The 9,455-nt window shown below is 37.2% G+C and overlaps 1 pseudogene; it reads right to left on the bottom strand.

Annotated features, from left to right (window-relative positions):
• Nucleotides 1-7,572: 7,572 nt before the first annotated feature.
• On the bottom strand, nt 7,573-8,546 carry LOC101442961 (B box and SPRY domain-containing protein pseudogene; annotated as a pseudogene).
• Between the last annotated feature and the right edge of the window lie 909 nt (nt 8,547-9,455).

The raw sequence follows: 9,455 nt of genomic DNA on the forward strand, positions 1-9,455 counted from the left end.
AAAATATGTAGCAATAAATGAAAAGAGAGACAAAAAAGATACTACATATTTTTTTAAAGGACAAAAAGGTGAAGTGCTGTTGTTAGAGTAATATCACTGAATCAAAAGATTGGGAGAATGGATTTAAAAAGCCTGATCCTACAATATATTGTTTACAAGTGACTCACCTTAATCACAAACACACAAATAGATTGAAAGTGAAAGACTGGAAAAAGATATTCCATGCAAAGAGTAAGCTAAAAAGAGCTGGCATAGCTAAACTAGTACTGAATAAAATTAGCTTTGAATGCAAAACTGTTATAAGAGATGAAGAAGAACACAATATATTAATAAAAGGGGCAAATCACCAAGAAGAAATAGCAATCATAAATACTTATGCATCTAACCAGGATGCCCCAAAATACATGAGGCAAATACTGAAAATACTGAAGGAATAACTAGAAATCTCTACAATAATAGTTGAGAAATTTAATATACCACTTTTCTCAAAAGATAGAATACCTTGACAGAAGATCAAAAAGGAAACAGAGAACTTGAATAATATTATAAATGAACTAGTCCTAACATACATATACATAACATTGCACCCCAAAACAGCAAGATATAGATTCTTCTCAAGTGCACATAGATAATTCTCCAGGATAGACTACATGTTGAGTAACAAAACAAGTCTCAATAAATTTACAAAGACTGAAGTGATACAAAGCATCTTCCCTGACCATAAAAGAATGAAGCTGGAAATCAGTAACAAGGATAACTGGAAGATCCACAAATATATGGATTTTTGTGGAAATATAGAAATAATATGCTCAAACAATTGGTGGATCAAAAATAAAGTTTGAGCTAAATGAAAACAAGAACACATCATACCAAAACTTATGAGATGTGGTGAAGGAAGTGTAAGAGGGAAATTTAAAATAGAAATGGTTATATTAAAAAAGAAAAGAAAGACCTAAAGTCAAAGACCCAACTCCACACCTAGGAGAAATAGGAAAAAACAAACAAACATACAAACAAACAAACAAAAAACAGCAAAGTAAACCCAAAGTAAACAGAAGGAAAGAAATACAAAGAATGGAGCAGAATTAAATGAAATAGAGAATTGAAAAATAGAGAATTAACAAAATTTAAATATGGTTCTTTGAAAAGATCAATACAATATATAAAATAAAAATGAAAGGGGATACATTACTACTGACCTCACAGAAATAAAAAGGATCATATGAGGATACTACAAACAATTGTATGCCAACAAATTATACAATCTTGATAAGATGGACAAATTGCTAGAAACACTCAAACAATCTACACTGAATCTAGAAGAAATAGAAGATATCAGCAGATTAATTACTAATTAATACCAATATTGCTCAAACTCTTACAAAAACTTTGAGAGGAGAGAACACTACCTAAATCATGCATGATGCAAGCTTCACCCTAATTTCAAAGCCAGATAAATATCCTACACAAAAAGAAAATTACAGACCCATTTCTCTTATGAATATAGATGCAAAATTTCTCAACAAAATTCTTGCAAATTGAATACAACAATATAAAAAGAATTATACACCTTGATCAAGTGGGTTTTATCCCAGGTTTGCAAAGGTGGTTCAACATAAGAAAACCAACTGATGTAACATAGCCCATTCACGCAATGAAGGGGAAAAAAAACATGATTGTCTCATTTGATGCAGAAAAGGTATTTAACAAAATCCACATCCTTTCCTGATAAAAATACTCAGACAAATAAAAATAGAAGGAGATGTCCTCAACATGATAAAGGGCATTTATGAAAAACCTGAACATCATATTCAATGACGAAAGACTGAACTCTTTCCCTCTATGACCTGGAACAAGACAAGGATGTTCACTTGTCACCACTTTTACTCAACATTCTGCTAGAAGTTCTTGCTAGAGCACTTAGACAAAAAAAGTAATAAAATACATCCAGATTGGAAAGGAAGATGTAAAACTTTCACTCTTTGCAGATGACATGATCACATATATAGAAAAGTCCCCCAAAATTGACAGCAAAAAACCTAGACCTAATAAAAGACTTCCACTAAATGGTGAGATAAAAGATCAACAAATAAAAACCCGTAGAGTTTCTGTACATTAGTCTGAGCTGTCTGAGGAGGAAATCAAGAAAAAATTCCATTTACAATAACATCTAAAAGATCAAATATCTAGGAAAAAATTTAGCCAAACTTATTCATGGAAAACTACAAAACTTTGCTAAAAGAAATCAAAGAAGATCTAAATAAATGTTAGAACATTCCATACTCATGAATTGAAAGGCTAAATATTTTCAAGATGTCAATTCTACCACAAATCATTTAAAGATTCAATGCAATCCCAATCATAATTCCATCAGCCTGCTTTGCAGAAGTGGAAAAGACAATTAGCAAATTTATAAGGAAGATTAAAATACCTGCATAGTCAAAACTGTCTTGAGAAAGAAGAACGAAGTTGAAAGACTCACACTACCTGACTTTAAATCTTATTTAAAGTTACGGTGGAAAATAACAGCACGGTATTGGCCCAAAGTTAGATATATATACCAATATAATTAAATTGAGAGTTCAGAAATAGACTCTCACATCTATGGCCAATTTCTTTATAACACTGCCAAATCCCCTTACTCAGAAAAGAATACTTTCAAAAAAATATTGTTGTGAAAATTGGATATTCATAAGCAAAAGAATAGAGTGAAGGATAAATTTTATCTCATACCATATATAAAAAAATAACTTAAAATGGATCAAAGACCTACATATAAAAAACATGACTATAAACCCCTAGAAAAAAACATAGGGAAGCATCTTCAAGATCTTGGGTTAGGCAATGTATTCTTAAACTTTACACCCACAGCACAAGCAACAAAAGGAAAAAAAAAAGAGTTAAATGAGATCTCAACAAAATTAAAAATAATTGCACATTGAAGAACTTTATCATGAAAGTTAAAAGTCAGTCTACTTAATAGGGAAACATATTTGGAAACCATATATTCAATAAGGGTTTAATATCCAGAATACATAAAGAAATCAACAATAAAAAGTCAAACAACACAATTAAAAAATAGTTAGAAATGTAGATATTTTCCAATGACTACAAAGCCTGTGAAGAGATGCTCAACTTTATTAGCCATTAGGAAAATATAAATAAAAACCACAATGAGATATCATTTCACAGCCACTAGAATGACCACTATTAAAAACAAAAACCGAAAATTACAAGTGTTGGAGTGGATATGGAAAAATAGGATTCATTCATTGCTGGTAGGTATGTAACATGGTTCAGTCGCCATGGAAGACAGTGTGGCAGTTCTTCAGAATGTTAAGTAGAGTATTATCATATGACCAGGCAACCCATTTACTAGGTATAGACCAAAAATAATTGGGGAGTGGATGTAGCTCAAATGGTTGAGCACCTGCTTCCCATGTTGACATCTCAGGTTCAATCCTCCTCCCTCACCCACCCCCTGCACCTCCTAAAAAAAAAAAAAGCAAGGACTCAAAGAGATATTTATACACCAATGTTCATAGCAGCATTATTCACAATTGCCAACAGATGGAAGCAACCCAAGTATCCATCAACTGATGAAGGGATAAACAAAATGTGGCATATATAATGAAATAGTGTTTTTCATTAAAGAGGAATAAAGTTCTGGTTCATGCAACAACAATGGGTGAGCTTTGAAGACATCATGCTGATACGCAAAAGAACACTTATTGTATGATTCGCTGTTAGGAAATAATTAGAATAAGAAAACTCATGGAATTATAATCCAGAATATAGGTTACCAGGGGTTGGGTTAGACGAGTGGAAAAAGGAGTTAATGCTTGATTTGTACAGAATTTCTTAGACTGACAGTAAAGTTTTGAAACTGGATGGTGGTGATGGTAGCACATAAGAGTGAGTCTAACTGTCAGCACTGAAATACATACACGAAGGTGGTTAAAAGGGGAATTTTATGTTGTATATATTTTATTATAATAAAAATTAAAAGATAAAATGTAGAAATGTACAATAGTGGACCCTATTGTAAATGATGGACCATAGCTAGTAGTGCAACTAATAAAAATGTTCTTTCATGAGTTGTAAAAATTGTACTGCAGAAATGCAAGTTGTTAATAAAAGGTGATATATGGGAAAATAATTTAAAAAATGAAATAAACTAGGAAAAATCTTGACCGTGTTTAGCAAGAGAAGTCATTGATGCTCTTGTGATGGAGGAGTTCCAGGGTAAAAACTCGACTGGGTTGGACAATGTGGAGAACAAGCACTAGATGGGAGCTCAAAAGTGATGGCTTGTTTTTTTAACTTGAGATGCATTCCTGAAGAAATCAGTTAACCTATTCTAGTTCTGGAAAGAAATATTTCATTGTAAACTGACTGAGCTGAATTAATGATTCCTAATGTTCAAACAATCTGTAATGATACTCTAAGAAAACCACCTTTATTCCCATTCTAAGAGTCAAAATATGCCTTCATTAAAACACACTGGGGACTGGCGGTCCGAGGGTGGGGGAGGACGCTTTTTATCTTTGCACATTAGGATACAGAAATGAATTGGTGCTTTAAGAAAAAAATCTGAATGACCAGTTTACTTTTTCTCTCCAGTATTTGCCAAATTTCATAGTAAATGACCAAGACATAGAACAAGAGATACCCTTGTTATACAATATCTTTTTTGGAAGATTAAAAAAGAAAATTATACCTTGTCTCTGAGAAGAAGAAACAAAATAGCAAAGTTGCTCATAACATTTGTGAGTTAGACACAAGAATTGGAATACCACATTTAATAAAATATTTTGCAGCAACAGTCTTGCATCTCAAAGGTAGGTCAAACCAGATAAATTCAAATAGTGTTTTGCATATATACCAGTTGCAAAATACTCTTCCAGGTTCCTGCCTTTAGTACAGAACTAGGAGGAAGAGCCAGACATGAAGTAATTAAATATAAAATAATGAAAAGAGGAACACAATAGAGGTTTACCTTATAAGCTGTGGATTAGAAACCAACTTTGTCATGGAAATTGTTGAAAAATTTCTCCAAAAATTGTGGGATCCTTTATAATGCATTAAATAACTTCATCTGTTTTCTACCTGAAAGGACACTTTCTTAACTTAATATAAATTGGTAATAAAAATCTGTTGCACTGATTTGCAGTCTGAGACCCAGGGGAATTTTAGGAGTCCTTGGAATATTTCCCCTCCCTCTCAGAAGACCCTCCATGGAGAGCCAGTACTCCTGTTTCAATGACGATGCTTGTATTAGTCAAAAACTTCCTCTAGTACATCAAAATATATAATATATACCCTGCAACTGACTGTTAACATCATTCCTGAGTGACAGCTTTTAACACAATCCTGAATGATCCCTTGTTTGCTTTTCCCCCCCAGTATACTCATAATGAAGTCTATATTATAGTCATGGTTATGAAACTTCATTCTAAATCGTATCATGTCATAAATCATATCCAGTCATATCAAGAGATCCCTCTGTAGCTATACAGAGAGAAATTAACTGGCATACATTTTATTTTTATGCAGTGGAAAAGGTAAAGTATGCCTTATCCTGCATACTCAATTATAAACTATTGTCCAGTAGAGGTGGAGGAAAACTGGTAACAATCAATTACATTAAATGTACATTAAAATGCTTAATTATCCTGATTGAATTTTCACATAACCAGAAATATTCATTTATTTTCCTGAGCTATTTTTGCTGCATGGATCCAGACTCCAAGACTAATCATTATGGAAAAATAAACACTATATAAACTTGTTCATCCAGGACCCTTGATAATTTGCATTAACTATAGTATATAAACACGGCATTGGTCTCTAAATTAAGAGTCCATCTTTTACAACCCATTGTGTAGTTAATGAGAAAAAAATATTACTATAGTACAGGTAGGCAAACTCTCATGTTTATACCTGGGTCTTGAAAGCAATTCACGCAATAGCAATGCAACCTGTCATCTCTGGATCTTCTATGCTTTGAGCAAAGAGTCCACAAAAATGGCATTGACAGAATGCAGAAAAAAAAAACATAAAAAATTGTGGAACAAGGGATACTGGAAAGAAGAAAAAAGATTTTAGAGGATCAAAGAATAAAAGCATGTAGGGTGTGATAAGCATGACTTGCTAAAAATTGTTTCAATCTTTCAAGAAACTAGGAAAATAGAGATGTGGTATGATAGCTGCTGAGCAGATTAAATGAATTAGTTAAAATATGGAGCAAACAATATTTTCCATACAGAAGTGATCAAAGGAATAAATAATATGTTATGTGAAAAAATGTCAGAGGATTATCTTTTTAACTTTGAGATTAAAATAAATGATATTATTTTTAAACAGTTTAAATAAATTAAACCATTTACCTGCACATGTGTGATGGTTAGGCTAATGTGTCAACTCGGCCAGGTAATTGTGCCCAGTTGTTTGGTCAAGCAAGCACTGGGCTACTTGTAATACGAAGACAATTGACTTTAGTCACCAATGACTTTACTGCATAGATGGCTGAGTGCATCTACATTAATCAGAGAGATTGCCATCATCAGTGAGTGACACTTTATCCAATTGTTGAAAACCTTAAAAGGCAAAGTGATTTCAGCATTCAGAGAGAATTTCCCAGGTGGTCTTTGGACAGCCAGCGTCTCCCAGAAACTCATCAAGGACCTTCAATGAGCTTTCATAAGCGCCCCTGGCTTGCAACCTGCCAGCAGAACCTGGACTTCTGCATCCCCACGGTCACGTGAGAGATTCACAGCATCTCCTACTATTGACAGACATCTCCTGTTGATTCTGTTTCCCTAGAGAACCCTGACTAATACAACATGGTAATCAATTCATGAACTTACTAGTTTCAAATGCATAAAAAGTTCATCTCCATTGCCACCTGGAGCTCAGGTGCAGGTCTGAGACAGGCTCTTACCTGGAGATGGGATCCCCTGTTGGGAGGGGCTGGGCAGGACCTGGGGGTTTGGCTGTGGCACAGCCCCCAGGCCACAGTGGCCTGGAGCAGCCTGGCGGGAGCTCTAAATCACCAGTTTTATCAAATATTTACTTCATGGGCCTTGTCACAAAAAAGATTGGAAAAGCATTGAACTGAGAAGATAAAGGGGCTTCAGCCGCAGGATTTTCTGCCAGAGAACCCCTTCTGCACATTCAAAGCTGGGGTCCGGGGGCTGACAGGCAGTGCTTCTCCAGAAGCCACCTGTCCCACCACCCACCACTCCCTCATCAAACATTGCTGGTATACTGACTAGGGACCAGGCACCAAGCTGGTACCAGACATCAAGTGACAAGACACCCAGAGGCAGGTGCAGTGTGGATTTGGGCAACTAAGGCCCAGCGAGTAGCAGCTTGCCCACAGATACCCAGCAGTTAAGGATTGCACCCAGATCTCACATGAAGTCCCACCTTCTATACCCAGAGCTGCCCAAAGGGAACAGACCCTGTTTCCCTTAGAAAGGCCATACATATTTGGGGAAAGAACACTGGGTAGAAACACGAACTGAGAGGGTGGGAGGGAGGTGGAGCAGGTCTCCCTGTAGCCAAAGGTCAGCAGATGATGGAAAGGGTCTGGCTGGCCACAGCAAAGACTGGGACAAGCAGTCCCAGGAAGGGGGCGCAGTAGGTGTGGAGCACTGTGCCTGAATCAGGGACATAGAATAGCAGCTCCTGTCCCTGCAAGTCCAGCAGCACGCCCAGCCAGGCCGGGTAACGCAGCAGCCTCAGGGGCTTGTGCTGCCCGGCGTGCAAGAAACAGAAATCCTGGTCATAGCGGGAGAAGACCCAGGAGAAGGCATTGTGGCCCAGACGAGAGTCACTGCCAGGACCCTTGCGGGGCAGCTGGTGTGAGGCCACGCCCACCTTATAGGCACAACTCTTCTGGACGTACAGGTAGGCGTGTAGCCCTGCCTGGAAGGAGGTGGCAGCCAGGGCATTGGGCCAGTGCTCAAAGCGCTTGGGGCCATCTGCACAGGTCTTGGACTTCTTGGCCCTGAAGGTCAGGTCCTTCGATCATCTGACATTTGTAAGAAGGGGTTGACAGTCCTTTCATCAATATGTACGTCCTCCATGCCTGTGAGAGATCCTAGAACTCCTGTTGCCCAGAACTGGGTTAGAAGTGGACTCCAAGTGCACTTCACGTTAAAGTTTAACTTCTCTGACTCCTGGGGATCCAAAATACCCTCTGCTTCCTCAGTCGTCTCAAAAATCTCCTGCTCCTTCTGAACGAGCTGGAGGTCATCCAGATGGTTGAGCATGTCCACCAGGCTGGTGTGACTGGTGTCGAGCTTCTGCAGCTCCTCAGCCCAGTTTACCTGCTGTGTCAGGATGCTCTCATGGGTCCGCTCCTCTTCCCCATGCACCTGCTCCAGCAACCGCTGCTCCTCACTCTCGCACAGACTCCTCACCAGACTCAGCCACTGGATGGCCAGTTCCTACGCTGTGCTGGCCGTGCTCACGACTTTCTGGTTCTTCCCTGGCAGGACCTCAACCATGTACTTGCTGATGACAAGTCCAGGTTCCATAGGCACAGCGATTTTTGGAGCATTTCTTTTCTTTTCTTTTCTTTTTTTCTGAAAAATTGGCAGCAAATAGTAGAAAGCATACTTTCCTGCAAAATGAAACTCAAGTACTTGAAGTATGCAAAACAGAACAACTTCTTTGAAATGTGAGTGAAAGACTGAGCGGTGAGTTCTCTTGGGTAGGACTTTTTTCTTTCTTTCCTTTTTTCTTAATCCGAGTAGGGATACAAACATCTGAAACTGTTAGGTAATAATGATAACACTCTGTCCTCCTGCTAAGTCCTAGCATGTCCGGCAAAGAGGTATGTGTTTTGAGAATAAGTCTTCTGACCAGAACTTCAAAAAAGACACTCATGTTTCCTAGACAGTCAAAGAGTTCTAAGTTAAGAAATCTGAGAGTAAGGATGAAGGTGCTACCAGGAAAAGCATGGGTGTTGGAAACTAAGAAATGTGTCACTCCTCCCAGGTTTTTGTTTCATTTAATTTTATTTTTGAATCTTAGGGTGATAAACACTGTACCATTCTGATGTACAGTTTGAATAGCTCAATAATATAATGCATATCATAGGTTTATTAATTAATTTGTACTATTTCTACAATATTAAGAGAGCCTGCAAAACGGATGTGTTGCTAATTAATGTCGTTGATCTTTTTAAAACCAAGAAGCGGTTACTTAGGACATATAGTATTGAGATTTTCCAAAGAAATAAATAAAATAAAAATTTTCCAAAAAAATAAATAACATAATAACTTTTATGTTATTTAACCTCAAACCATAGAGCTGAAAAATTAATTTGCAGTCATTCAAGCAGCAATTATGTAAGCAGTCTTTCACCCGATGTCTGTACCGTCTATGTGACAAGCTCTAGGGGGACTGTAGGGTAGTAAATGTGCTTTATAACTGTTATTATC

This window comes from Dasypus novemcinctus, chromosome 2, assembly GCF_030445035.2.
Source record: "Dasypus novemcinctus isolate mDasNov1 chromosome 2, mDasNov1.1.hap2, whole genome shotgun sequence".
In the NCBI taxonomy this organism is placed as follows: Eukaryota; Metazoa; Chordata; class Mammalia; order Cingulata; family Dasypodidae; genus Dasypus; species Dasypus novemcinctus.